The sequence below is a fragment of the Halichoeres trimaculatus genome, unplaced genomic scaffold (genome assembly GCF_033239565.1).
Source record: "Halichoeres trimaculatus isolate MK-OKI-2021-1 unplaced genomic scaffold, fHalTri1.1 fHalTri1_scaffold_7, whole genome shotgun sequence".
In the NCBI taxonomy this organism is placed as follows: domain Eukaryota; kingdom Metazoa; phylum Chordata; class Actinopteri; order Labriformes; family Labridae; genus Halichoeres; species Halichoeres trimaculatus.
In genome coordinates, this window is record NW_027437185.1 from 27,150,534 (window position 1) to 27,166,298 (window position 15,765).

Here is a 15,765-nt window from a genome sequence, read left to right on the forward strand (position 1 = left end):
CCAATAAGGGTGAAGCTTGGCTCGACTTTCACTCTCTTATGGAAAGTTGGAGAGCAGCACGGTACGAAGAGCGACAAGTTGGCTTTCTACTAACCAGGTATGTGTTCATGTAGTTTCAGGAGGAGCCCAGTTTAAATCATAGACTGTATAAAATATGGACGTAGCCTCTGTGATGTCATCTGTCTTTTCCTGTTACCGTGAAATCAAGCCAAACCGCAGACGCAGCCACATTTGATATGATGCCAGTTGTGAGTTTCCTTTCAAGCAGCCACAGAACGGTCAGTCATGTGACCTGAGCTGTGTCTCTGATTGGACAATCAAACAATCCTAATAACTCCTAAACCGCAGAGTTAGAAAAAAATTTACTCACCATGCAGCGTGTGCCGGTAGTGAAATCAGTGTTTTAGACCTAAGCCTATTTTGAACTAGGCTGTAAATGTGCTTTTTAATGCTGCAAAAGTCTGTTTATATGGTTGGGTGTGTACGTGACTTCCGGTCTTTCAGCAGCCAGCCTCAAGTGGATTCTTGATGAACAGCAACTTTTGTCAAGTACACATAGGCTTCATTTTCAAATGGATGTTGCCCCTTGGTTTGAATTTGGTGTTCTCACACAATTACAAAAAAATTCCTACAGACCATACTTTTAACACATTGCATGAAAATGATCACCAGTTTTTTTTTTTTTTTTTAGATATAATTTGGGCCAGAAATATCATCCCTCTTCTTCTCCACAGTCAAACAAACTCTTGCCAGCCCTTGTAGCATAGATACCTTTGATACTTCCCTGTTTTGTAACCCTCTACAAACTTCTCGTTATCTTTCTTCATGAGTGCATATATTAACTGTTTCTGGAGTTCACTGAGCAGAAACATGTAAATACAGACTCCCAGATCAGTTAAAGCAGAGTCAGGATATGATTGTTTTCATTATTAGGTTTTACTGGGCTTCAACCAGTGCAAGAGACCGTTTAAATTCTGCAGGCGTAGCAGAATGTCATATTCAATCTGTACACTTTGTTTTCAAAAGGTCATAATTAGCTCGCAGTTTTGAAACAATTATGGCCAAAGTGCACCAATTTTCCTTCAAGCAAAACATCAAGTTACTCATGGAGAGCAAACCGAACAGCATGTATGTGTGAAACATTTGTGGTTTGATATTTTTCTTCACTCCTCAGTCCAGCATCAAGTGCTATGTCTGTATCAGCTGTAAAAGTTAACAGCACTGTTACATAAAAAAATACTGGCCTCCTCATCTTTTTTTCAATCTTATCTAAGTTTACTGAGCAGTAATGTTGTTTGATTTAAGCAATTTAACACTTTTACATGCAGGAGCAGCTGAGAATAATTACTATTTATTGGCCAGGCTGGAGAGAGTTTGGTGATCAGAGGGCACACACACTCACACATGAGGGAAATTAAACAGCAGCTGCACACAGACAGGGGAGTGTAATTTATTCAGGAGCACCATACCTGCACCAATTTGCCTGCCAGGTTGAAGATTTGGGAAAGCAATCTGCTGAGAAGCCAGGTGTACCTTTGGCAAACACTTCAGATTTGATATTTTAGAAAACAGATTAGGCAAAAGTGACAGAAAGTAATTTTTGATTCGCAACATCTTTTAACGTCCCTTTGCTAGGCGCCGCCCTGTTGGTCGATGCTGGCTGTTGCAGCAGCTCTCTCTTCCTTCCTTGTTCTTATCATTTCTTCATCTCTTTTTCATCATTTTTGCATTTGAAGTGGATCATTACTTTGTATGATTCATTTGTTGGTCATGGACACCAAACTGGTTGTGTCTTCAGTGATATTTTCACTATTTTTGCGCCTGTGTTTGTCTGGAGATACTACATGTAACCATGGCCGCATTTTTTACATGTGAAATCACCTGTTAGCAGCTTGTAGCATGTCAATGCTAACTGGTGCAAGGCCTGATGATTTCTCACAAAGGGAGGAGACGGAGGTGAGGACGACGTGCTGGTTCTCAGGTGTGAGCTAAGAAGTGAAGACATGGACCTGTCCATCCATCCATCATTGTTGGGAACGTAAGATCTATTTCCAATAAGATGGACAAGCCAGCCATGCTACACAGGGAAAACCAGAAGGCAGAGTCGCATCATGCCATTCACAGGCGTGGCTAACAGAGCTAACACTGGACCCGAATGCCACATTGGGCGGACAGGATACAGGGGACAGAGACTGAACAGACTGTTGAAGAAGCTTAGCCCTGGACTGAGCTGTGACTTCTCCTGAATTTTACCTTGGGATAAAGTATTTTCTATTCTATTCTATACCAGTAGCATATTAGGTCATTTTTATTGGTAACTTAAAAAAAAGAATAGAGCAATAGGTGAAACTGTAGATTGGGAATTACTGAACCCAATATTCTAAATTTTAAGTTTCTTTTTTTTTTTTCTTACACTACCATCTTAAAGGCTTAAAGTGAGCCACATGAAGGGCCTCATTATTCATAGGAAACAACTATTAATGTTTGAAAGGGAGAGAAAGAGAGTGAAGTAACCTAAAGGAAAAGAATGCACGTACCGTGTATGTATGTTCGCAATCACTGGTATGTATATCTTTGCAACAGGCTTGTAGGTGTGTACTGTGCATTGAATACCTGCATTCAAGGTGCCTGTGTATATGGAAGTGGATAAGTGTAGTGGCTTCACCTCAAGCCTGAACCCAGTGTAGCTGTAAGGAGGGTTGGGCATTTATGAAGGAATTCTGTAATTTTCAAAACTGTGGTTTGAGTTTCACTCTTTTTAACAAGCTGGTTTGGGTACGTATAATGGAAAACGGCTGAAGGAGTTAGAGAGAGGGAGAGAGATTTGGCATCCTTTAAATTTCTCAAATATGTTTTTAACAGTTTTCTCTTCGGGGACTTTCTGCATTATCATCTTAATACTAGTTTAACTGTGGAAAGAAACAGAACAGTTGGAAAAACGGATATAAAAATGGTCAGGAATTGCATTAAAGTTCAAAAGCGGAACCCATCAATCTTAACGGGTGTCATGAACGCAGCGTCCTGGCCCCGAAAACAGGACCAGGAATGACTCAGAGTGTAATTTAAAAACTTGTCGGCTGTATTGTTGCTCAGGGATCTAAAAACAGGATTCATGTTTGAATTTCCTGTTCAGGTTGGCAGCCTCACATTGTTGACCTTACAGATTTAGGCCTGTCACAATTGGACAATTTTCAGACACAGTATTTATAAATGTGTTTCCTTTTTATGTGCTGGCCAGGACATATTTATGTCATCCTTCAAACTACATCGACATTAATCAGTGATGAAGTGGTTTGAGCAGAACTTTTGTGGTCCCTTCATTTTCTTTGAAAAAAATTAGGATGGCAATTTTACATCAACAAAATAACTAGAATTTCCTTACTAACCTAAACATAGTTCAGGGAAAACAGAATTCAGAAGATATGAATCATGGAAACAATAAAAACCTCAAACCAAAACCTATTTCGAAAGGTTTTGCAGGAACCAGGATAGAAAATAACGGAATTTAGTATTTCTTTTAATGGCATACTGTTTTCTGACCCTTACTATATTGTTTGATATTCATGACACCTCCTGCAGCTGCTGTTCATGATTCTTCACTGATAATAAGCCATGACACTGTTACCACTATTATCTGTCCCCTGTGCAAGAAATAACAGCCTCCTCCCAGCTAAGTTTAAGGCTAAATTAATTTTCATTTTCAAATTGGTTGTACAGTTGATAGATTCTGCTGTCTTGAGATGAAATGCAACAAAACTTTTACATAGCTTTTTACCTCAGCAACACCTCTATCTCCACATCTGGATGCCAGGTAGTTTAACCCCCCATTACGAATACACATTCACACACTTATTAATACACACAGTGGTCTAAGTGGCCACAAGGGCCTGTTAATCTAACAGGAGATATTTTGTCCCCAGACAGGGGGAATAAAAAGCGTAATGTAATGGAACCAGCTGCAAAAGCACAGACTGGTACAGAACAGAATAAGACAGGACATTGCCCTACCAAGGGTGATTTATAGTAACCAAACCAGGGACTTGACTGATTCAGTGTCAGGGCTGAACTCAGAGTGTGGGATTATGACATCAGATTCAGGGTTAAAGTTGACTGTAGAGACTTACAAATTAGAATAACACAAGGAAGAGATGTAGGTTTTTTAGCTGAAAATTTGATTTTTATTTGATGCCTCTAAAGTCAAATATATTGTTTTTAGTCCCTGCCCTTGTTGCTGCCGTGTTGGACAATAACAATACCACTCTGCTTTTGGATGGTCTTGTCTTGTCACTAGATGTCAGTTGCTTTTCTGGGTCACACAGTGGCACCAGTGCTGAACCGAGCCTTCTTTATAAATAGATAGAATCTGCTTAAAGTTTTTGATTCAGAGGATACTGGAGCACAAGTTAGTGCACTGAAGAGACTAAAGAGTTCTCATTCTAGGAGAATCAGCAAACGTGGTGAAGATGAGGGAAAGAAAAAGAGGGACACTTGGGAAGCATTTAGCTCCTAATTTCCCTTAACCAACTCACAGAAGTAATTTTGTCACATTTCTAAAATTTTAGAGCAGTCAATTAAATATTTTAAAATGGAGAAGTCTGACTCTACCAGTTATTTCTGTGTGGCCCACTGACTCTCCAGCTAACAGTATTAAGTATCCACAGAGCTGCTGGAAATAGTCCGTGTCTGTGTATAAGTGTGAGCAGGAGCTGGTGGCTTTCTGACGTGTTGTTTTTGAACTTTTTCCAGCTCCATGTCGTGAGATTTTTCATTTAAACATTTAAAACTTTTCATAACTGCTGTATTATTAACTTTATTTCTTGCACCCATTCACTCTGAGGTAATGCAGGGAAAAGAAAAGAAGGATTTTACAAGCACTTAACACTAAAGTTACACTCATACTGCAGTTATGAGCTCATGTTCAGAGCCTCTACGCTCAGTATGTATCCCACTTTCTTTCACTCCCTGTACGCTCTTAAAAGTTTGAACTTAGTTACAACCCTGAATTGTGTAATATTGTGTCGATGATATTCATCCAGGATTGAAATTACTAATAACTTGTCTCATATGGGCAACACATTTTGTTGTCACTCATTTAGGCTAACACATGCAATTAAAAACCTTTCAAGGTTACGTTTTTGGTCATTTATGTCTTTTTTTTTCTTTGTCCTTCTCTTTAAAACATAGCAGACCTCTGCAGAGCTTTGCGGTTCAAAATTTTCAGACACTCTTCATCACACTCATAGAAATTTATGACCCTAATGACCGGCTTCCTTCCTTGTTTTAATTAAATCCTTCTTAAAAGCATTACTGCCATATTACATCATAATGCTGTACTGATTTCAAAGGTTACAGTGTGCAACATTAAGCGGCAGGAACACTTTCTGTGTTCCTTATTTAACATTTAAATCTTTAAAGAGTAAGACAAAAAATCAAAGGGAAAAGGCTGGAAAGAACTGGGGTGCAGGTGTTTAAATATCAGCATGTAGTATGGTTCTTGTTTGGACTGTACTTTAAAGGTAGGGTCTGTAGGATTTTCCCCCAAAATAAAATGTCAGGGGCTGCACGGTGGCGCAACGGTTAGCGCTGCAGCCTCACAGCAAGAAGGTCACCGGTTAGATCTCCAGCTTGGCCGGTGGGCCTTTCTGTGTGGAGTTTGCATGTTCTCTCCGGGTTCTCCGGCTTCCTCCCACAGTCCAAAAACATACTTATCAGGTTATTGAACACTCTAAATTGTCTGTAGATATGAGTGTGTGCGTAAATGGTTGTTTGTCTATTTGTCAGCCCTGTGACTGTCTGGCAACCAGTCCAGGGTGTACCCTGCCTCTCACCCAATGACAGCTGGGATAGGCTCCAGCCACCTGTGACCCTGAACAGGATAAACAGTTCAGAAAATGAATGAATGAATGAATAAAATGCCAGCTTTAACATGAATAATCCTGCTCAATTGTCACTTCTGGGCCTCTTGATGTATGTGTCAGTGTCTGTGTCTGCCTCAACCCCCTCCTCTGCTTGTATGTTGATGTTTTGGTTGTTTCTGGATGTTTCTGGGCTGAGGGTAAGTGTGGTTACATCAGTAAATCACAGCGTGCCCAGTGCTCAAGTGACTATGCATGTTGATAAGGGCGCTATGATAGTAGACGTAGCAGGGAACAAAAAAAATGACCAGTGAAAAAAAAGTGAAACGTAATGCTAAACAGATAAAGCTTCTTACTGAACAAGGGTGAAGCTTGGTTTGACTTTTACTTACTTTCAGGCACTTGGAGAGCAGCTCAGGACGACGAGCAACACAAGTTGGCTTTCTGCTGAGCAGGTAGGCTATGTGTCAAATACCGGTGATTAGCTAGTGCTAACATGCCAAGTAATGTGCACAGCTCTCAAGTCTCTCACACAAAGAAACACAATGCTGCAGGAAAAAAAATCTTAAGTCTGATATTTTTCAAACACTGTAATCCAGAACTAAACCAGACATTTATTTTGTGGAGCATATGATTAGTGATTAACTTAATATTTTTTTCATGCACATAGAGCTACATAAATCATAATTCCTCCTCCTCCTCCTCCTCTCACAAACCTTTTGTTTTCTTTACATCATTCTCTAATGTTTTTCCAAAGTCACACGCTGACACTGAGCTGCACAGTTACCTCATGTTTGTCTGACTGTAAATTACAGTGTAGGGCTGTAGTTATCAGTCGGTTTAACAGGATGTATTTATTGGCTGTGCCGCGCTACAGGTCCACAGGAATTCCACAGACTCACTACGATTATGACTCACCACCTATTACTGTGTGCACACCAACACGTGAACGTTCACACATGGAATTATATGAATGTAGGTGAAGTCACATAAGAGCTCATGCAGAGAGCCATTAATTTTTATACTGTTTACCATTCCTGTAAATGCCTAATCACTTGATTTACAGGCTCCTTCAGTCTGTATGTATTTAAGCATTCTGCTTTTATATTAGATGCAGGTTTCTGTTACATCTACATTATTTTTATGAGCCAATTTAGAAACTCTGAGCTGCTCTCCATTAATGTCTCAACATGTGTTATAGCATGGGTTCGTGAAACTTGTTTTAATGAGAGTTTTTCTTTCCATTGAGATGATATAAGAACTACTTCACAGTTAGTATCATAAGAATAACTACTGCTGAGTCACTGTACTTACACATATCAATGTTCCAACTTTCACATGAGTAATGATAATAGTAACACATTTTATTGCAAGGGACCTATGAAGGCACCCAAGGAAGCTGTACAAAACATATTTTATAAACACTTCAACAAAAGTAAAAAAAAAAACAAAACAAAAAAAACAGTTATTTATGAAAGTTTAAAAAAAATGTTTTAAAAGATAAGATGGATGGCAGGATCCCCCCAAAAAACAAAGAACAAAAATCACTTTGACTCATGTACACAACAGTTTTGTATGAGCTCATCATCCCTACAACTTTTGGTGACAGTTGCTGCTATCACTGCTGAACCCTTTAATGCCTGAACTAATTAACAAGCATAAAAATAGATTTTTTTTTAAATGTGTTTTTGCATTCTAACAGATGTTAAATCAAGTGGAAATTGTACATTTAAGTAAAGGACACACAATAGTTATAACTAAGTTATATTATATATATAGACATGAGAAGTTCATCCCCTGACCAATATGATGTGACATGGTGGATCCGATACGATCTTTGGTATGTATCGAATAAGAGTCAGTAGGTAATAATGAGATACAAAGGTCATTTCAGCTGCATCAAGACCTGACAGAGTATGTCCCAAATTTACGACAACAGGTATCAAAGGGTAAAAGAGCTTTTACTAACCCCTGCAAACGTCTTCCTTTAAGTCAAAAACGTTCTTTGTTTCCTTTATATTACATACAGGAGGTGCTGCTGGATGTGCTGGCTGTATCCTCACTTTCTCACCCTCATGAAAAGCTTTCTTAATACAAGCTCAACAACTTGCTTCCTTGATTTTATTAAAACCTCCTCTGTGAGGGTGTTTAGTTGAAACTCACACCCAAAAAATGATGAAATACCAAAAAAAGTAGAAGTGTCAAAATGTAATTGGGACTCCTCCCTGTGATAAACCAGTAGATTTTATCATTTCCTTAACGTATGTTTTATTAATGCTTTGAGAGTTTTTTGTAAGACAACACCTGTGCCTGTGGTTACAGAGGAAATTGAGCTCTCAGAGTTTGGTAACAGAGACTATCGAGGATTTTATAACATCAATTAATATGAGGTTGTAAGTAATAATATCTAAGGCTCTGCTTTACTATTTATCTGTTCCCCAAGTAAGCACACTACCAGTCTCATCAGTCCCTCAAGTTTGTTTTGTTTGTTTGTTTGCTTCACTTTCACAAATGCCTCCTTTGTTCCGGTTACTTAGGAACCCCAGAAAACTCAGAAATGATCCAACATTGCACGACCCAGATCTCTTTTCAACCCTTCATCTTTGCTGACAATCAAACAAACACATAATACCTCTGCCTTTTCAACACACAGCAAACAAAGGCTCACTTTCTCTCCTCTACAAAGCAGTGTAAAAAAGCACTGTTCTGTGGTAAGATGGCCATCTGCTGACTGATATCATCCTTGTTTTGGAAAGATCTGCTTCCTTAACGCCACACCTCTTACAATACAGCTCCTGTCTAATCCCCTGATAGGCCATCTCTGCTCTGATGGTTACGGAGCAACAGCAGCCCAAACATCCTCTCCCTGATGCCAGAATGAGGTGACCCCTGAGATGCTGCAGCATGCATGTGCACAAACACAAACATGTATTATAGGAGCATAGAGTGAGAGATACAGACCGATAGTCCAGGGTATGACCTGAGTTAACACACAGTGAAAAGTTGGACATGGTCCACAAAGGTTCTGAGACACAAAGAGCAGCCATAGGCTAGGACATTTCATATAGAAATAGAATAGAAAATAGAAAAATACTTTATTTATCCCTGAGGGGAAATTCAGGAGTCACAGCAGCAATCAATAAAACAAAAGTAAGAAAGTGTATTGAAAGTGCAAAAAAGTCCTCAAGGAAATGGATGACGACATCCTGTCCACCACTCGTCCACCACTCTCCAGCCCAGCCAGTCTCCACCTCCACAGGGTCCAGGACTGAGCCTCCCCAGCAGTTTGTTCAGACTCTGTCTCCTGGATCCTGTCTGCCCACAGCAGGCGAAGCTCCTCCAATGTGGCGCCGGCATCCGATGTCACCTCCGGCAGCCCCTCTGCCGCTGGGCTAGCACGGCTAGCTCGTCCATCCCACCGGAGATAGATCCCACATTCCCAACAACGATGGATGGAAGAACAGGTCCACGTCGTCACCTCCCAGCTCACACCCGAGGACCAGAACGTCGTCCTCACCTCCTCCTCCTCACCTAGAGGGAAATCATCAAGCCCTACACTAGTTAGCATTGACATGCTACAGGCTGCTAACAGCTAATTTCACATGTAAACAATGCAGCCATGGTTACATGTAGGATCTCCAGACAAACACAGGAGAAAAGTAGTAAAAATATCGCTGAAGCCACAAAAAGTTTGGTGTCCATGATCAACAATGACCCATACATAGTAATGATCCACTCCAAATACAAAGATGACAAAAAAGAGACGAAAAAAATTACAAGAAACGGACAAAAACGAGGGAGCTACTGCAACAGGCAGCTACTTGGGCAGCGCCTAGCAACGGAAAAGATAGATATATATGGTTTTGCTGTTGAACAGTCTTTATAGATGGTCATATTTATTTGTTGTTTTATTCATCTGTTAAAATATTACCCTTACATTAATTTTCATTCATTATTTCATGTATTTACTGATCATTACATAGAACAAAATATTATGATAACAGCTGAAAGCCATTCAATAAACTTCTTGTGTAACCTGGTCATGCTCTTAATTTCAAACATTTCATACTAGCCCTTATAAAAATGAAGAAACTGCAAAAGTGCGCACACAAAATCAAAAGAGAACATCAAAGAGTTGTCAAAAGGCCTGTTACATCTGAAAAAAAAAAAAAAAAGAAAAAAAGAAAAAAAAGCTGATTATGTAACTTGTGAACATAACAACGGTGTAAATGTAAAACAAAGCATGCTGTGGAACAGCTGCTACTCGGTGTTTGTTCACTATTAAAAGGGTTAATGGCTCCCACTGGATACACACAAACAGTAACTGATAAAGACAACATTTAAGCTCTCACCAAAGCTGTGAACTGGTTGCATACGCAAATATACACACTGCCAACTAAGACATCTGTATGCAGCAGGAAGATGGAGACAAAGAAAGCTGCACATGTTGTGATAACTGACCCATGAAAGCTCCTAACACCCACATCAGCCTGTTGTGTTTGCAGCAGGACTGGCTTGGATTCAAGTTGCAGTGCTTTTGCATTATTCTCAACCTGTTACTCAGGGGTCTACTCATTTACTACATCTCTTTATTCCACCATGTGCTGCTGCATGTATGTATTAATGTGATAATGCCAGAACCATCACTGAAACATTAGCCTGCTAGCCTGTGAAGTGAGACACACCTTACACATCTTAGCTCAGACTCTCTTTGAATGCTTTGCTCTCGTCCTGTGCACGGAAATACTCCTGTCAAACTGCTAGAGCCAAGTCATGATGTCAGACCCAAGAACTGAAGCACTACCAATGAAATATTGTTGATTTCTTTGCGTTCAGTTGGTCTTGAAGCAGTTTCAAAGACTTCCTCATCCTGCCAAGTCAAACCTTCTGCAGTAAACAGAGTCACATTTCTCATTGTTTGATTCCCCAGGATGAAACAAAACACAGAGAAAGAACATGAAGCAACCTGTTTGTGTGCTGTAGGTAAGACCAAGCACCCATGAGACAACTGGAACCAACGAACGTCTCTGAATCCATCTGTCAGTGTGGCAGCTTTGGCGACCTCCCACAGTGAGAGATGTGAGTGTTACTGTACACTTGAGCTCATCCATGTTTGCTGTAATTTCAGCCCCAAACATGCAGGATGTCCTGGATGTTAATCAGGCATGTTTGATATTTCTTGACGCACTGTTTGTGTAGCAAACAAGGGACACATTTCGACTTAGGTTCAGACTCAGTATCTGCTGGATAAGTGGTCCTATATTTTATTAAAGGAAATGCTTTGACAAAAACTCAAAATTTACCTGATTTCAAAAATTATTGTCTATAAATTGTCTGTGAAGTTCTTATGCGCTGCAAATCTGCCACATTTCAGGTCACACTTATTATGTAACAGACACAATATTAATGTTTTGGCCAGAAATTGTTATGTTTGAAGCAATATTACATTTGCAGTTTTATTTAAATTGAGTTGAAGGCATGAGGTGTTTAGCCAGTTGGTAATTAGATTCATGGCTTTGGTGAGTTGGGCAGCAGCCAGATGTTTTGTCTTGGTATGGACCAGAGGTGTGGACTCGAGTCATGTGACTTAGACTCGAGTCAGACTCAAGTCACAATTTTGATGACTTTGGACTCGACTTGACAATATCATCAAAGACTTGCAACTCGACTTGGACTTCGACATCAGTGACTCGGGACTTGACTCTGACTTAAGCACGATGACTTGAAAATACTTGAAATTTTCAGTAAGACTGAAACTTAAACACATAACTGGAGGTTAAGGACTGGTAATAACCCCTTAAACTTAATGTTAACCAGTCTAACATCTTCACTTACACACACTAACCCTATATATCCACTTACACATCCTGCATATATACACACACTCAGCACATTGGATGAGTTAAAATTAATTATCACATCACAAAATGACCACACTTTCAAAAGTTAAATTGTTTTTGCAGTGCTCAGCACTCAATGTTTTCTGAATGCTATGTCAGCACTCTTTTTTTGTCATCAAGTTCTGTAACACTGGTCACATTTTATCTAAAAAATAAAGCACCTCAAAATACATAAATCGTACTGGTCAAATTAGATAGATTATTTGTTGAAATTACTTATTTTTTGGTTAAAAAAAAAAAAGTGCTTATGACTTGAAAGGACTCGGAAATTTTAAGCCTATGACTTCAGACTTTACTTGACTTGTCTTCTCTTTACTTGAGACTCGACTTGGACTTGCACGTCTTTACTTGAGACTTGACTCGAGACTTGGGTTTAAGGACTTGAGACTTACTTGAGACTTGCAAAACAATGACTTTCTCCCACCTCTGGTGTGTACATATACTATAGTGTCATCCGCATGCATTTGTGTTTTAATATCAGGGCAAACTGACAGTAGATCATTAATATATAAACCAAACGAAAGTGGGCCAAGTATTGATCCTTGTGGTACCCGGTGCATAAAATTAAAAGTCTGTTGTTCACAGAAACATGTTGACTTCTGCCAATGAGATATAACTCAAACCTTTTGAAAGCCAGCATGTAGGGGTTGAAGTCGGAGAGTTTGGCTATCAGTACCTTATGGCTGACAGTGTCAAAAGCTTTACGAAGGTCTGAAAACACAGCACTAACAACACCTCACTTGTCAAAGCTCTAATGGTCTCTACAAAGAAACAGTTAACTGTTACTGCAGATAGATGGGCCAAACTGCCAAATTACATGGGGTGAAGAGTAAATGGACTATTATTCAAGAATGGAAAACAGGGATAAGTTACTTTTCTATTTTTTAGTCAAACCTCTTCTCCTTGTTTTCCAGGTCAGAGTCAGACTGATCTTAGTCCTTGTGACAATGTTGACCTCACTGCCTTGTTGCTGTTGATTTACTCTCTCAGTCCCCTGGTTGATTCAGTACATGGCATAGTCAAGACTGCAGGACTGCACAAAAAAAATTACAACAGTGTAACTACTGCAAAATAAGTATCTGCAGTTTACCTATTGGATAAAAGCTTCAGCGTAATGGTCTTACTTACACACCATGTTCATGCAGGCTTAAGCTTCTCCTCAGATATACAGGTAACAATTTAGCCATAAAAATCACATTTTCGGATTTATTGTGAATACAAGATTAATATTTTGTAACAAAAGTGTTAAAGTGTTTAAAATCTTAGAGGAGCGGACAGACAGTTTGCAAATTAAGGCTTAAATATACCCATAGTGCAAACATGGTCATCTGATTCTCCTGAGTGTGGTGTCACATTTTCCTCTCACTCGGTCATCTATTTATACATCCTTTATACTTTACCCTTCCAGGTCAGCGGTTCAGCCTCTTTGATCATATTTTCATTCAATCTAATGTTCTTAATAAATTCATTTATTCCTTCTCTCAGCTGTTTGTTTACTCCTGCTGCGTGACCAAACTCCAGAGTAAGTGCTGTTGTGTCAGCGCTGCAGTAAAAGGAGTTCATAATGTGAACTTTAATGGAGAGGTACTTCATGAGCAATTTGTTTATATTACCTCAGCTCCGACAAAGGACAAACTTGGCCTGCAAGATTTCCTTAACTAATTGGGCTAAATGTTCCTCTCAGCGGTGCATTTTTGGATTAGTCGAGCCTCCGAGGAAAAACTATGACACACTCATGGATTTATGTTATTTGTGTTTCTCTAATTGGGAATAAATCTGGTCAAAATCTTCTTACGTGCACCCACCCTGCCGCTTGAACCCTGAGTGCTTACATCTGGGTGTAATCTGTTATTTTTCCTTTGATGGCAACAATCAGCGGAATGATGAAACCGGAGAGGGAGCGAAACAGAGAGCACAGACAAAAAAACATAAAAGGAAAGAAAAATGAGGGGCTTTAAGAAGGTAAAAAGAGAAATTAAAGTGGGATAATGGGGGAATAAAACCCCTAAATACAGATTGATAGAATGAGAGAAAGAGAAAGGAGAAATCAAAGGAAATTAGTCTGTCTATCACACCATTAATTTCCCTCATGCAGGTTAGGAACAAAATATTGAGCTTGTTCTTTGATCAACAGCGGCGATCAGTCACATGCAATAAAAACACAAAGAAGAAACATGAAAACATGTAACGTGAACTCTTGATCACAGATTAAATGTGAATTCTCTGCTTGGGGGTAGGTGGGAGTAGTTTTTGCACCTGCAGCTGCTCGTGATGCATTTAATCATTTAATTTGACCCCCGACTCACAGAAGCACAGCTGGTCATGTGTTTTCATGCTTCTCAGTCAAGAACAAAACACATTTAGCTTTTTTGTCCTCACTTCTACTGCCAGCAGATTACCTGTCACAAGCAAGCATTGCAGTTAATGTGATTTCCATCAGTTCAACAGTATGTCATGCGTCTCTTTGTTACTGTTTTGAGCTTTAATGCAGACAAAATTCATTCAAAAGAGCAGTCCAAACATTACTTCCCTTCTGCATGTCGTTTATAGGTTTTGCATCACTTAGCCCCTTGTTTTTTATCATTTGCTAACCTACTGACAAGAAGAGCTGCAGTAAATCTGTATGAATCTATAACCAGCCCGTAACCCCAGTTAACCTCTCATACAGACCTACCACAGACTCACTGAGCCATTACGATTTAAAGAAATAGTGAAATTACTGGAAGTACGAGAGTCAACTTGATCTCCTCCACCTGATCCTCTCAGATAGAATGAGGTCAGGCAGCTGTAACTACTCTAAATATGTTGTTTGTTGTGCCAAGACTATGATCAGGCCTTTGATAAACCGGATCCACTCTGAGATGCTGGTGTAAACTAACCTCTCTAGTATGTGTGATAATGTAAACTCATCATCGAGGTGGTCAAGGAACTCCCTGAAAGTTGTATCAGATGTTTAATAAATGGAGCATGATTTCATTTTTGTTACGCGCTTCGTTGTTTCACTCTGACACATCTTCTTGAAAATTACCCAACATGATTAAATGATCTCTTTTGGAGTATCATACTCCTCCCCTCCTTGGGTGTCTGTTCTCAGTGTTGGCTAGTATTTCTTGTAAGCTACACGGATTTTGCTCCTTGGAGTTTTTCATTCTCTTTGTTTCATTTTTCTTCTAATGCTGCCAGACAGAGATACTGCAGGATGAAGTTCAAGTGATCCCAGGAAGTTTTACACGTTCTGACTCTTTTGTCTTTGATATCCTAGCTTAACGCATACAGTACCTAAATGTCAGCATGAATTTGGAATCAAACAGAAATGTGCTAAAAATATGAAATAATTTAAAGTGAACAGGAAGTAACACTGAAAAAAAAATCTTGGAAAGGTAAGCTGGACCCTGACAAGAAAATGGAATTGGTCATCCTGAATTCAATTAATTCCATGAGAAGTGGTGATTGTTCTCATGTCTCATATCTGCAGCCACTTTACTTGCTCTTCCCTAGGTTGCAGTCACACTGGCCGTCCGTACCATACCGTACCGTACCGTACCGTAGTCAAGCGCAATTTGCCCAGCCAGTACAGACCAGGGTCACACTACTCCAATATGAACCAGACTTAAGGCAAAAGCATGGCCTGCCTGAGTCATCATGAAGCATCTGTTTACAAGAAGCACAGTCTCATCAGAGTCTGCACAATGAGACACGGAGAACATGACGATGACTTTAGCTCCTTTTTAGCTTGTTAAGTTGTTTTGGTCTAACACAGCCCTTTGACGCTGAGCTATTGTTCAAAATGGTTATTGAGAAGAATCGTCACACCTATTATACATTACAGATTATGAGTGTCATGTCTTTGTTGCATACGTATGCTTGTGCTTGTTCATTTAGTGTATCACACCTCTCTGAAATGTGCCAAAGCTTAGTGAGTTCAATTAGGAGAGACTTATACACCAGAAAGAGTTATGTACAGATTTAATGAATAAATGCAAAATAAAGTGTGGCAGTTAGACCCCATC